General features: G+C 30.8%; 1 protein-coding gene across 1 annotated transcript in view; it reads right to left on the bottom strand.

The window, feature by feature from the left end:
- Window positions 1-16,648, bottom strand: part of LOC126781823 (sorting nexin-25) — a 368,238-nt gene that overhangs the window by 300,459 nt on the left and 51,131 nt on the right. The gene's annotated exons all lie outside the window — the stretch shown is intronic.

Raw genomic sequence — 16,648 nt, forward strand, 5'->3', positions numbered from 1 at the left:
TAAACTTCTCGTCACCATAAAAATTGAGCACCTTTTAGTTAGAATTAACAAAATACATTAAACCCTATTATAATATTTAAACAATTATTTTTTATTGAAATTTATATTTGATAAGTTGGGAGAAATAATTTAAAAAATGATGCAATTCTACGCCACAGAAATAAGTTTATAATTGATCGCGTAGAACAGTCGCAAAATCGATACTCAATGTAAGCTCACAATGGTCTTATCCTAACACGGATTCACTGCAGGCACAGTCGAACACGGATATGCGATAACGAATGCAATTTTCCAAGTCCCTGAGCAGAGTTTAGGCGGGCCTCTGATTCCGGCGTCTTTTACCTAACTACCACCTGGTAAACTGTTCCCCTTAAATATATTAATGAACTTTAACGTTTAGAAAATAAGGATCAAAATGCTTTAAAATAAGTCAATTCGTGGCCCACCGTGCAAGAACACGAGGCCCTGAAGAAATATTTCGAATACGTGACGAAAAAGTTTTGTATTGAGGAATTTGAATCCTTTAGAGCGTAATCGTTCTAATTAAACAAGATGATCAACATTTCATTTTCATCTTACAATGTATTTAATTTTACTTCAGAAATTCTAAGCTTGAAAGAGATGGATGCCCTTTGGATAGAACACAGTTTAGTTTTCATGTGCCTAATTTGTGTTTATAATTTGTCTCATGTGCAAATACATGTGTTTCCACCAACCCGGATGGGATAATAGTTGAATTAGCTCCAAACGTTATCTATAAGAGCAGAGGAGGTATTTGCCCAGCCGTGGGATTCTTGTTTACTTCTTTAGAATAATAATATAGTACAAATGTAACATAAGGATTTCAATTTGATATTATTCTTAACAGAAGTAATTGTAGTATAACGTGTCTGATCACGTGTTATTAAATTGTTTTCGGGATAGATTACTTTCACAATTAAGATTTAATTTTTGTATATTCGACTTTGTACTCTTTGTACAATATCTAAATTTAAATAAAAATAAAATAGCGACGTGACTTTAGTGTGAAGTGAATTTAAGAATATTTGTGAAATATAATTTTCGTAAAATAGCAACCGATGGCCTCGAAACTCGATTTAATTAGCTGATGTTTTTAAATAAATTAAAGATGAGTTGAGTTGTTATAGCAATATTTTAAAGAAAAGTGTTTAAATAACCAATTTTAATTTTTAACACATTATCAGATGCATTTTTTGCATCCTTATAAAATTAGCGAAAGACATCGAACTACATATGGTATACCTACTAAGAATTTAATAGTAATAGTTCTGTTCTCAGAACTTATTTTTAAAATAATGAATGAATTGCTCACCCCCTACGACTGTATGTGGGTGGACAAATGCATTTATTTGACAATGGAATTAATACACTAGGGATCAGTATTTAGTAGATAAGCTCCTTTTATAGAAAAATGAATCGGCAGCACATTTATGTAAATTCAATTTAGGGACAATGAGAAATACGTTTACCCTTATTACCCTAGATTAAAAGAAATATAGACGAATATAATTATTTTATACCATTACTGACCACCATCTGTTATCACACAAAAGCAGATTACGTTTAAAAATTAATAAATTATTTTTTAATTTTATTTCCTTTAAAATAAAATCATTCTAATATCATTTATAAAATTAAAAATGAACGTAAATATTTTATTTAATGAGTCTTAATAAAATAATAGCCAAATTTATACAATATATTCAATATTTACCAGTATATTGTTTTGATATATTAAATAGACTAAAAAGATACATTATTTTCATGTATTCATTACAACTTCACTGCTACTTAATGTTAAATCAAAAAAATATAACAACTTTGAATAATCATTAATAATAATTTAAAATCGTATTGAGAATTCGAGAGTTGCTAAAAACACGTTCAGACGAACACGTTTCAAAAGTATATTTGGTATTAGCTTGGAAATCGATGAGGCGTTGGTGTTCCCTCCGCGAAAGTTCCTAACGACATAACCGCCTGCAATTGATATGCCCCCAGAGTAGGCCCATTGTAAAGAAAGGAAAATCCCGATCCGAAAATCTTGGGCGAGTTAGGAGTCTCCAGGCATCATCAGTATTCTTGCCGCGTCGCCACCCGGTGTCGGTTGCCTTCCCCCTTGCGGTAAACTCCTTCAGTAATTTGACTTTGTTGTTATAACTCAGTTTCAGTTGTTTGTCGTTGTTGCCAGATTTATTAGTTCAATGAAATACGTCACTTAGGGCCCACGATTCCAATTGTGGGTAAGACACGCGTAATTCTTATTACATAGCTGCCTATCGGTATTGAGATACAATACGAACAAATATGTTTTTTTTTAATTTAACGTTTTGTCATCTATAATTATATTGATTTATTTACAATGTTTTTAATTGCTACTATATCAACTAATTCATTATTTTAATGTTAACTATGTTGACTGTGACATGACAGGTGACAACTTAAGCTGTGTGCTTCCAAAGGGACGAAATTCTGTTACTGCTCTAATCAAAAACGGTACGGTCGGGTATTGGCGAGTTTTGGATTGGTTCCATTAAATCACAGTATTGTCGTGGGCAATCCTATTCAGCTTGAATAGCGTACACCGCGTTGGCTTCATCAAATTGCATTGAACGGACGTTAGAGCACTCATCGAGCGTACCCAACGAGCTGGGGGTAAAAATTTGAATAGAATATACGTACAGGGAGAAATGAAAGGCCAGTGACGCCCACTACGCTCTTCAGGCATACTTCCGACCACTCGGACATTGGTCGGTCACAATAGATCGGCACGGACTCAATCTCATATTGAAATTGGAGCTCAAGTTACGTTTATATTTCCTTAATAGAAACTTATTTACTATAATCTTAATCCATATTTTGTTTAATATTCCTTAAGAAAGATTATATCTTTATTGTTAATCTTATTTTTTGATTTCGAATATTAGACAGGATTGTTACATGAATATTTTATTAATAATAATGTACCATGAATAAATACAAAAGTTTAAGAAAATCTCAAGGGAACGACTATCATTTTATCCACGTATAGGCAACGTTGTTCCTGTTTTAATATCGTTAACACAATTTCATTTCAAACGGCGAGAATAAAAACAGGCTACCATGCAAACTTCCGAGGTTTCTACGTGACTGGACTTAAACAGCTTGTTTATGTTGACTTTAAGAACTTTCAAAATTGTCGTAAAGCGTATAGATTTAGTCAAATTTTGTCTCAGTCTGTGTCAAAGCTGATGAGATGTAGTTCAATGCATTCACAGTCACGGAGGGACTGTCATCCCTCGAATTGTGACCCTCACTGTGATCATTAATGGCTTCTCATACGATATAATGTAGGTTACTGTGCAAACATATTTGGGGTGATCGGACTTTACTTTCGAAACTATGTCATGTGTTTCGTAGAACCGATGCAATTGATAAAAATGAATCTGTCTAAATTAAGAATTAATATTTTCTTTTAATTATTTTGATTATTTATATTAATTACTAAATATAAGTTGAGTGTGCCTAAATATTGTTACATATTTTTGGTTTGTGGGTTTATTTAATTAAGTCAAATAAAACACATTTAATCTTTTATTTGAAAGAAAACATTCAAATATAACAAATAAATTATATTTAAGAATAACATAAACACATATTTTATAAATGTATAATAATTACGAAATAATAAAAAAAAATAATAATATACGAAAAATATATAATACGAAAAAAAATATACGAAAATAAGTCATACATTATTAATCAGTGAAGATTTATTATTTGTTCAACATAAATAAAATTCAGAACATAATTTATATAGGTTTAATTTAGCATAAAATACTTAAGATTTTGTTGACAAAGGATTTTATTGTACCCTTTCTTGAACCATAAATTAAACGAACTTGTGTCCTTAGAATATACGCATGTACCGACCATTAGAAACCCTATGCAATAGATGCAAGCACAAATCATTGTCCTAACAGGATATGCATTTTAGGTTACGGAGCTAAGCTTATTTTGAGCTTTATTTCTAGAAGTTTATAGTAGATTTTCAATTGTTTATTAAATGACAAAAATAATTTTATCGAAACCAAGCTTTATGTGTGACAGAACAGGGTATAAATATAATGGATATATTAGAAAGGGATAGACATTGTGACCTACATCTCTAGAGAGAGACTAAGTAGCATTAGCTATATCTACTGGGAATATTATTTATAGGGTGCATTATGCACATGACACTTTTATGTGTTTGGCATTACGTTGATAGTAAAGTATTGTTGAACAGATTCATTTTCGTTTGTAGATTATTTATGACGGAAATTTTTTTGATCCATTGCTTTTAGATAAAAAAATTAGTGCATCGCGGTTCCGTTAGCGTTAAATTTTAATCTGTTTCATACAGCTCTTCCAAGTTACACTTGCGTACAGTAAGCCAAGTTGTTTAAATTTCTATTTACCTTAGTGTAAACTTATGAAATTTCATTTTCAATAAAAATCAAATATATTTTTTTCAATTCAAATCAATTTAGTTCTTGATATTTAGATTTTTTGTTTTTGTAATTTTAATTAGTCTAAATAATTATGCAGAAATTCATTAGGTTTTTTCATTTTGTTTAGGAGTACGCACTATTTGTATATTTTAAAGTCATATATATGACATCGGTACAAGTAAATGATGCATGCAGTGGTTGCTTTTATATGTAAATACGATTGTTTTTTATTTTTGTAGAAATAAGAATTCTAGACTCTAAGATACACATTGTAACACTCGCTACTAAAACCGAACAAATATTTATACCTTTAAATAGTTTAGCACGTATAATCATACAGTCCAACCTATATTATAATATATTATTTATTCAAGAATTTGTAAGGAAAATATTTCTTGTGAATAAATGTGCGTTTAAAAAACATATTAGTCATTGTAGTTGTAATTTTAAAACTACTGTATAATTTTCATTCAATAAATAATATTACAAGAAATATATTGTTTAATTATGACAATGAGAATGTAAACACAGCTGAGTCGATTGTCTACTAAATTAATGTTTGGATCTCACTACAGTATTATTTGCACATGTAAATCAACATTTTGTTTCCATTCTGAAATGAGACGACGGTAGATAAGACAATAATGAAAGAGAGGGTTAGAGTAATAAACATGGAGCAGTTGACGCATTTGCATAAACTATTAAGAATGAACAGCTGAGCTCAATAAATATGTCGCCTCTAAGATCAAGGTTGTTTTTGTGTGAACATTTATTACTTGATATACTTTAAACCTAATAATAATAATAATGTCCTCCAGAACGATTTCGGCCACGGTAACCAATCTCAAGAGAGATTAGCCAACTACGCAGGAGATATTATAGTACTCAAGCGTATGCGCAAACATAGGTGACTCTCTATTCCCTTACTCTCATAATCCGATGGGACAGAAATCCGACGCGACCGGAAAGAGTTTAGGCACAGGACCAACGGCTTTACGCGTTTTCCGAGGCACGGGAGTGAACACACTTCCAACTTCCAGACTCCGGGCTGCTACTGGGAATTTTCTGACAGAAAAACCGATTTTCTGACATTAAACTCCGGGTCTGCAGCCTTATATAAAGCCATTAGTCTAACGAGGCAGTCTAATGCTCGTTAAACATAACTAATAAAGTGGCATATAAATAAAGTTAAATTATTAAATATTTAGATTGACAGATTACTTAGAATTAATAAGATTATAGAGCCAGAGAATAATAAAGCTGTTTTTGCTCTCTGTGTATCTTTTATTATCTCTGTGTTGTTTTCCGTTTTCAGCTATAAGCAATTCATATTAAGTTTATTATCCTAATAACTGATTATTGCTAATTAAACGAATATGTTACAAAAAATTGCTGTCACGGATCTTTCCGGAGATATAAATCTCTCATATAAAGATTGGCGTTCGTTTTAGTTTCAGGAATAAAAAAAAATAAACAAACAAAACTTACATTTTTATATATGATCATATATCAATATGATCCACACAAAACAGATTTTAGAACAAAGTTCTGTAACAGGCTTACATAAACGAAATGATATAACCGTTTTTTAATACAATATGAGTGTTGTTTTACAAAATGTTCAAATCTTGTTAGCGTTCCATAAAACCGGCTATTGGGCACTGGCGATGGGCGAAAATTGCTAAAAATCAATAAATATTGCGTCCCCTCTAATGCAATGATGGATCGTAGAATTATCTGTTCGTAACATCGCGTTTGTGTTTGTACATAATACTTGTTTTGTTATTTCAATTTTAGCTCCAGCTCTGTCATATTGCAATTTGCATGCAAGGTTTAAAGTACATATTTAAAAATTTAACTTGGAATTTTAACTAGATTTGTAATTAGGTTTAATTTATAAATCACATTACTATTGGCTTAAAAATGTTCATATATTTCCAATCAATTCTTTTTTACCCATTATATTTAGTACTCAGTACAGTACATTAACAGCCAATAAATGCTCCAATGCTAAGTAAAGGACTCATCTCATCTCGAGGAGTTGGGTTAGATCTTAATCCATCAAGCTGCTCCAATGCTATCTATTTTCTATATAAGTATGTATTTACAAAAGAAAAGTAGTATATGAAGTATACCAGTTGTCTGGTTTCCGTAGTACAAGCTCTGCTTAGTTTGGGATCAGATGGCCGTGTGTGAATGATGTCCCAGGATATTATTATTATTCGATGGATACACATGTTTTCCTTAATGTTGAGTACGAGATAAATAATAAACACAATTTGAACACATGATTACTTTAAATCTTCGGTTGAGATTCACAAGTAGCTTCTATACCGTCTCATATTTATTACTTACCAAAAAAATAATTCTTGGAATTAATGATAAGTCCGATTAATATCACAAGAAGAACATATAACGATGAGACAAATTAATGAATGTCAATAAAATTATAATGTATTTTAGTTTTTAGATTAAGCCGGATTATTTTTCTTGACTACTGAGTATGACTATTTATTAGTCTAATTCGCAGTGCAAACAATTAACTATCAATTATAAGCTATAATTTATATATGTGAATAATAGTGTATGTAATTTTGATAAATAACTAAAATTAAGACCTGCTTTAATGACTTCGTTACAATGTAATCAATATATTTTTTATATTATTATGGATAGGTTTTAGGATACATTGAGAAATAAATAAATAATAACTTACTCCAAACCATCAAACTAAAGAAATCTTAAATTATTTTGCGTCAAAATGATAAAATAAGCATGTTAATGTATTTTTGTTAAATATTGTTATCATATTGAAGTGTTTCGTGTCTAGGCGACATACGGAGGGCGGCTCGCTATAGAAACTTCGCAAAACAACTAAGTCTCATAGACGACAGGTCCTCCTAATTTATATCGAGTACGCACGCAGTTGTCGTTACAGATTTAAAATATATTCATGGACAATCATTTAAATGACTAATGTTCGCTATTATTTAGTGATTTAAATGACACCCTTTTTTTACAAAAGTTATGTACAGCTATATCGATACAAAAATGCAAATCACAATTCATTTATAAGTATTATACGTAACAAGTATATCTCTGGTAGTGTATAGTAACTCTCTGCTCAGTGAGCTCTATGACCAGGTAGGTCATAGAGCTCACTGAGCATGATCCTGAGCTACTCTAATGAAGCTTCAGTCGTCCAATACAGAAAACATATGAAACTTTTTGCTTTAGATAGCCTATAGGTTGAATAAGTACCAAACACGCTACACACGAGGGCGAGCGGTGTTTACCTCGAATATGACCGCGCGTAGCAACTAGTACTTAACTTTAAAATACAACAATATCACTTTAAAAAATATTTTTTATTTAATCTATTTAAGACAGTTATTAATAAAAAAGCAATTTCTCAATATTTCCTTTTTAAATTTGCAGCCCCGTAACTAGAAATTAACAAGAACATTGATTGGGCAAAAGGGTAAAAACGATGTTTCGAATTTAAGACGCAGTTTTTACTTAATTTGTAAGGCTTTACTCGTTTTTCATTGAAGTTTAAAAAGTTTAATGTCGTCAAGTTCTTGAGTAATTGAGTCTGTAGTCGACAATGCGCCGGTAATCTGCGAGGAGCGACGACCTAGCCATTTATTGTTATGTCGCAAAGTTTCCAAAGTTGCTCTCAAGTTGCAAATTGTGGCAATTTTGTATATACAACTAGACTCGCGAATTCGTCCACGTTCTTCTAACGAGGCTTTTAGACAGATTCATTTTGACGACACGCATTGCCTTAAGTTTAATGAAATAGTCAAATAATATTTTTTATAATATTTTCTTTACTATATTGATGATTAATTTTTTCACACTACAAAGATATGCATTTTACAATATTATTAATATTTAACTTTATATCTAAGTAGCGAACGTATATGCTTGACACAAACTCAATATAAATGTGATGTAAAATTTTCAGCATAAATAATCATTTTAAATTTTGTCTCACTTATACTTTTAAAAATAATGTGCAGCAAGTGCAGTACCTAAGTAAGTGTACTTTTCAAGAACCGGTTTTGACATGAACGTAAAATGCTCAAAACAATTTTTTAAAAGAGGGAGTTTTTAATTTGAAGCTTTCATAAAACGCTTTCATTCAAAGAATGTGTCGTTGTAGCGTTTCTGCACTCACTTGTTCGAATGGCTGCTTGAATAATACGAGAAAAGCGCTTAATATCCATAGTAATACCAGGATTCCATAGATAATCCCTAATTCAACCCTTCGATATTAACCCGCCCGAACTAACGACTCCACTATCGCTCATGGGCACACACATGCGACTGACAGAACTGTTATTACATCATTAATAAAATTACAAAACTCCGAGACCATGTGCCGCGCTGTTTCGACTTTACAGCCCATTCGCATCCAAAGGGTTAGTGTGCATCGCCTTAATTAAATTTGGGCAATCGTCATCGGTAGTTTATAAGGACGTTACTGTCTAACGATGACCCTGGTGTGAGAATTGAGTGAATTAAGCTGAATCACGTTTGTTAACGCTTTATCGCGTGCTAAAAATGTCTTTTAACTAGGGCTTTAACTACGATTAGTATTTCAGTTACCTTACGGCTTTATCTGTTAATGTAGTTGTAGGTTGATTAATTAAAATGCTTGTCGTGTTTTTTTCGTTAATAACAGAAAATTACACCTTTAATTCGTTGGTATAGTTTTATAGTTTCATTATAAATAAAAATTGCGTAATTTTTATGAATTTTAATTGCGAAATGTTGATAATATTTTAATATAAGTTCATTATAATTAAACACTATTTGAAACCGGTGCTATTTACATATTTACTTGTAACTCTAATGATGTTCATTATTTATTGCTATTTATTAACTGGCGAAGTTAAGTTTTAATTAAATTATAATATGCTATATAGATGTAAACCATATAATGCTTTCCTCTTACACATTTGTTATTAAAACCTAATCGTGGCATAATAAACAAATAAAAATACATTCAATATATTTTCATAAGGAACATAACGGGACTAGTTTACAAGTTCAAGGTCGCGCGTGCTATGGAGCGATCTATGTTTGGAGTATCTTTGATCTTGAAAATCACAAATGAAATTGAAGAAGAGCCGGTTATGAAGAAGCTGAAGGTGGGGACCGACTGGATCGGGAAAGCGGAGAGCCGGGAGCTTTGACGAGTCACCAAAGAACTCTCTTCCAGAAGTGGAAGACAGTTGGCTGAGAGCGACAATTAGTTTTATTAAAATATTAAAATAGTGTAGCAAAGTTGCTACTTTTAATGCAAAGGTACGCTGGAGCGAACTTGAAGTGGGTATAGTTGTTATCGTTACCATCATTTTCGTTTAATCAATAATAATTTATAAATCACTTGAGAGTATATATGATAAAGACTGCTTATTAAATAACAAAGTACACAAGAATATCACTTACAAAAGGGTAACTTTAACAGTTTCAGCGTCGAATGCTATTAAAAAAGTAAAGAACATATAAGAGATCCGATGAAAGGCCTACTGAGGGTACGATATTAAAAGGCTTAGAAGTGTTGGGCCCGAAAAGCCTCTGAACATGTCTGTACCTCGCCCACTTAAGCACAGTATTAAGGGCACTTTCGGCTTAAGGGCGGTCGTATATTATCCTGGCCTTTTTCCTACATGAGAGAAAATTTTATATGCGTTTTATGTTTCGCTAATTAGACCGAGCTGCATTAAAATTTAAGCAGGTAATTATGGATGCTCTCGCTGTTGAGAGGAAAAGTGTAGCGTAATGGTATTATGAACCGAGGCGTCCGCTTTATAAGTTGTTTATAAATAATTACAGATTTAATAATCGCGGCGAATTATATAACCGTTTTATTATTTTATTAATTTTAAATTATTCATGATTTATTTTATAATATTGTTTTGCATCCAACATAACTTCACTGAAAACAACTTTTTAAAAATATATTTTATTTTATTTGTGTATAAAAACTGAAGAAAAAATTATGAAATGATTAAGGAAAGAAAATTATAGTTAAATAACATATGTATATGCAGTTATAGTTACATATTTACAAATATATTCCTTGTACAGCGAGTTCCAATTCGCAACACATTCATATCATCGCAGTTCGAGATACAATGTGCTCGCATTAGTGAAATAGCTTTCAGAGTCAGACTCGTACGGACGAGTAATCGCATCTCTACCATTTCAGTGCATCGGTTGTTGCTTAGGCCTTATTTTAGAGATAAAACGGCCTACGCAACAATCAATTATCATTTGAAAATATAATTAGACAACTATAATTTGATTTAAAATATATATATATATATATTTAAGAACCGAAGTGGACCAGTAAATGAAACGAGGTGGTTCTTAATCAAGATCACGGATTCAAATTTGGGTAAGAACTACTAAGTTTTATTGTACTTAATTTGTGTTTATAAGTAATTCGTCTTGTGCTCGGCTGCGAAGGAAAACATCATGAAAAACTTAGATGTGTTGGATTAAAACCTTCCATGTGATATTTATAAATAAAGATATGTTACGCCCTAAAAATATACGTATTATATTTTTTTGTGCAAAAACAAAAGATAACTTAATAGGAAATAGAAGCATACTATGTTAAAACGTGTGTCACTTGACTTCCTGGATATCTATTTTTTTCAACCAGTAGTGGAACAACTAGTTTAAATAAGCTTCAAATCTTGAGGAATACTAGGAATTTAAACCATTTAACTATAGTAGAAACTATTTTTAATTTTTTAATATTAAAATACTGGATATATTGAAAATAAATCAAACGTGTATTTCGTATCGGCACTCTAAAATCCATCTACGTCAACAGCAGGCTAACAACCGTTTCCCATTACTAAAATTGACCCTAAAAACGCCACACCTTCGAAATCATATTTCTGATAATAGAAAAAAACACCCCTCGATGACGGACGCAACTTAATCAAGCAATTAATTTCTAATTGAATTATATTCGTCACCGACTCGCCGAAGTACAAGGCACTTAAAATACCTGCCCATTTGACGAATTATAATTGCTGGCGGAATAACTTTTCTATAATATTAAATATTTAGTTATTTTTTTATAGAATAGAAAGGCGGACGAGTATAAAGGCCACCTGGTGGTAAGTGGTCACCAACGCCCTTAGACATTGGCATTGTAAGAAATATCAATCATCGCTTACATAACCAATGCGCCACCAACCTTGGAAATTAAGATTTTATGTCTCTTGCCTGTAGTTACACTGGCTCACTCACCTTTCAAACCGAAACACAACAACATCAAGTACTGCTGTTTTGTGCTAGAATATCTGATGAGTAGGTGGTACCTACACAGAAGAGCTTGCACAAAGCCCTACCACCAGTGGTAGTATTTTATTTTCGCTGTCATATTATTTTAATTTTAAAAAGATTATATTATATTTCAAGCGCACTTTATATACATACATTGCGTATCTGATATATTTTGAAGTATAAGGATTTATTTATACGTCTCATGTAAAGTTTATTTTTGTAGTACTTATTACTGGTGGTAGGGCTTTGTGCAAGCTCGTCTGGGTAGGTACCACCCACTCATCAGATATTCTACCGCAAAACAGCAATACTTGATATTGTTGTGTTCCGGTTTGAAGGGTGAGTGAGCCAGTGTAATTACAGGCACAAGGGACATAAAATCTTAGTTCCCAAGGTTGGTGGCGCATTGGATATGTAAGCGATGGTTGACATTTCTTACAATGCCAATGTCTAAGAGCGTTGGTGACCACTTACCATCAGGTGGCCCATATGCTCGTCCGCCTTCCTTTTCTATAAAAAAAAAAAAAAAAAAAAGGTAATGGAACATATCAATTTTTTTTAATTATACTATAATTTAATTAATAAATAATCTAATCAATAAATTCATTTTTTTTATTATGTGAATCTTTAAAAGTAATGTTTTTATTATTGCTCTTGACATAAAAATAAAAATAGTGTCGTAATTTTCTTCTCTTTTAATGGTAGTAAAACAAGTATACGTATGAATACAATATCCAACTAAAATAACCCTCATTTTTCTCTCAGATAATCGTCTAATGTTTCTTTTAAAATAAATTCTCTTTTAATTTTCCATATAATTTTCTAACGGAAGAAACATTTTCCTCGCCTAGCGCACCACCGAGAGCGTTGATCAGTTAACTTTTAAAGCTCATTAAAATTGATGGTTCATTCAGATCGTGTAAATTTCCATGCTGGCGGAAAATTAAAACGGTACCCCAGGCGACCGCGCCCTCTGCACTTCACATACTATTCAATGAAAAAAATATATATTTGAAAATGGAAAGAGATAAAGTTGGCGTATTTTTTCATACATTTACATAGTTCTAAAACTTTATCGGTTTCATAGATACGCTGGAATTCTGTTATTCTTTTTTTTTGTTGAATCAAAAATCCTGTTTCTGTACGCAGTATAAAATTCAATACGGGACACGATTTTTCTATTACAGTAAATTGGTTACATGTGAATGTTGAATTTATCCAATGTCGCTATTGGTCCGGAATACCAAACTCGTATGCAGAAATGTTTTTACGTACTGCATTAATAATTCGTAAATATTGTTGTTAGATATAATTAAATTTTAATATAAATAAAACAATTTAGCAACAATTCAAATCCTAATATTGCAAATTTTGTACGTAACCTTGAAAGATTCAACTAAATTAAGTATAGTGTCTGCACAGCGATCGACATTCGACTATAATCAATTAATTATTATTGATTTAAAATATTACATAATTGTATGAATTTACATGTTTCGATTTTTTTTAAATCTTATCTTCCATTTTTTATATTTACATAACAAGCAATTTAAATATATATATATAAAGTCTATTTCGTCTTTGTCTATTTGTAAATTATATAGATTTTTTATAAAATCTTATAAATACTAAAAATATTATATAACTAAATCAATGTATGTGTAACGTACAATGAATGCGCCTAAAGGAATGAGTCTAAGCACCTACCTTGACCAGCACCAACCAGCTTTCGTTGACTGGGCCCAGTACGTGTCTTCAGTCCTCCTACTTATCGTTTAGGTTCAGGACACTCACAGGATAGGACAGTTATTGCTGAAGGAACCAGACAACAACCAGTCAGCAGCCAGTCAACAACAAGTGGTCCACACTTACGATATAACTTATAATAAAACTCACTAACACAAATTACAGTTTTTTATGAGAGCGCGTAAAATATAACCGGTCAGTTCGAATATCGATAGCAGATAGTTCACCGCATGTGGCGCTGTAGTCGCGCGTCTAACCAATAGGAACGTTTCTATTCCGTTTTTTTATTATGAAAGAAGAAGGTACTCAAACTCATTCCCAAAAAAAGAAATAAAAACTAGATAACTTGTTTCTAAAGATTATGTTGTCTTATAAATTGAAACAAAAATTATTAATTAAACTTGCAGTATATATTCTGATAAGAAATTATTTAAAAGTTTATTCCGGTTCGAAACAGCGTGTTTCCATATACCTATATATATAATATATTATAAAAACTTTTGAATGATAAAAATATTTTATAACAAAATAATCATAATAAAAATATTCTAACATCGCTCATAATTAATATAAAAAACAGGCTTGCACGTAATTAAAATATCAAACAATCGGCAGCAGTTTCATACAAGGTCTTGTCATTCGCATGAACGAAGCCTTAATATACTTAACTATGTTATCAGGCGTTTACAGACGAGCCGGCCGGACCACGAGCGAATGCTAAATATCCAATAATGTACTCGACGAGTGTCGAACGGAGATTTGGTTTATGAATTGTTACGTCATCAATTGAAATGCGCTGACAATACAGGCTGTATATTACATTCGTTTCGATTTAATTTCTCTTTATTTATTCAGTAACATCGAGCTCGTGTGGTCACTGTTTATTTGATATTTTCGTAGTGCATGAATTGTGGATGCTATTGACTTAACAATTGTAATGAAACAATCGTTCGATGCTTTTGTTTTAAAAATAATATGTATATCAATTATTTTTATTCATTTTTTGTTATTATATTATTGATTAAAAAAGTGAAGTAATGAACTGGAAATTTCACTCACTCACCCCCTTAAACCTTCTCAAAGCCTGGAGCTTATCACATGACACTGCTCCGATGCACGTTGGTGGATAAACATGTGATAGGATATAGTGCAAATTGCATAGCATAGTTTTCACGATATATTCCTTTCGTACAATTTAAATAAAACTCTATGGTGCTTGCCCGGGCTTGAACCCGTAATTATCATTAAAGATTTACATGTCTTAACCACTGGGACTACGGATAAAACTATTCATAGTTGTTTTGGTTGAGACAAATCAGAAATCATATCAAATTTAATTTGCCAGTAAATTTCATTTATAATTAGTTATTTAATTTGAATAATGAACGATCGAGACTAGCTGCTTTTGTTAAAAAATATTTACAATAATATTATTCCTGCAAGGCACCTCGTATTGATGCACATTAGTGTCTATTTAGTTTTGTCAATAATATTGTATCTGTGGTAGCAAAAATCCCTTTTCATACAGTCGTAGTCAAACAATCGGATTAAAAATATTTTTTCATAAAAGTAAAATCTATTAGTTATGTGAGCTTAAGAATGATAGACTCATTGTATTGTAATTTTTTGCCATGTAATTAGTATTCCAAATTTGAAAATTGTTTCTAATTTATATATCTAGAAGAGTTTAAATAAAATATTTAAATAAAACTGCAGTTAAATAAGTAAATTAATTATTTTATTAAAAATAGGTATTCAAAGACCGATACAAAATTAAAATAGGGTCTTGATTATTGCGACGATATTCATATTTTTATGTTGCAATAACATAATCGCATACTATGACACACAAAAATAGGCCTTTTTACATTAAAAATAAAGTATATTTTTTATTATCGCGATGTACAGATATATGATTTGTCATTTGAAGTTTAGTAAACATAATGCTCTTACATATTTTATTGCAATGCTAGGTTTAAATTACAACTAACTACACAGTACTTACAGTTTGTGTTAAATAGGTACAAAAAATACACAGAAACGTATAAATTATACAAATATTATAATGTATAATATCAATTATACAAATAAATGTAACATGACACTATACATTTTATTATAATTATATTGTTGAGAGCCGTTTGGATTTTAATATCTTCGTGAAATATATTTACGTTTAGTTTATCACTCCCACTAATGTCAGTGATCCTTTGAAATAATAAAATAAGTTTTCGAGAAATGAAAATAATAATACAAATATTACTCGTTATGCTATAAAGAATGTTTCTACAATAATATACGCTTCATGTTTTTCTACTAGTATTGCGAGTAGATTCATTCTACAGAAATCGATTCTATAATCTATTAATATAATAATAATCGAGATACTTAATCGTTTAAATAGCAGTAATGATTTTGAAATTGTAGTTTATACCTTGAATTTATTATTGAATGTGTTGCTAACTTAATATTACATTGTGAGTCTGAACTTAAGAACTTAGCAACGATAAAATTTAATGCACGATAGTAGGAACTTGGTGAGAATATTTTCGAGTTCCTTTTTAAAATAGAATTTCGAAAATTACAAAAAAACTTTACAACATATACGTTTTAGATGAAAAATATTTAAGTCGAGTGTTTTTATTTAGACATTTTCACATTAACTAAACTTTGAAACGAGTTTGTTAATTGATGTTTAAATTTTATGTTTATTTGTACATATTTTATAGAAGTGGTCAGTAACTATGTATGTGGATTGTATTTATCTAAACAGTGTGAGAAATATTTGTTACAGTAACAAATGTTAAACACTTTTATATATTCGAAATTATGTTCAAAAAAAATTCACAGTTTCTTAAAATTTTACTTATAGTTTATTGTTATAAAATTAAAGTCATTGATAAAATCACAAAGCAATCGGAAATAGTTATGAAATAAATTTAAAAACGTAGGTTTTGTATATTTATGTATAAAATGCGATCTTAAATATTTACATAGAAAAATGTCACACAAAAATAAATAATAATAAAATAATAATACCAAGAAAGAGAAACCATTAGCTTACGCTACGTATAATTTAGGGCAAAATGTTT

This window comes from Nymphalis io, chromosome 4 (genome assembly GCF_905147045.1).
Source record: "Nymphalis io chromosome 4, ilAglIoxx1.1, whole genome shotgun sequence".
NCBI classification, from domain to species: Eukaryota; Metazoa; Arthropoda; class Insecta; order Lepidoptera; family Nymphalidae; genus Nymphalis; species Nymphalis io.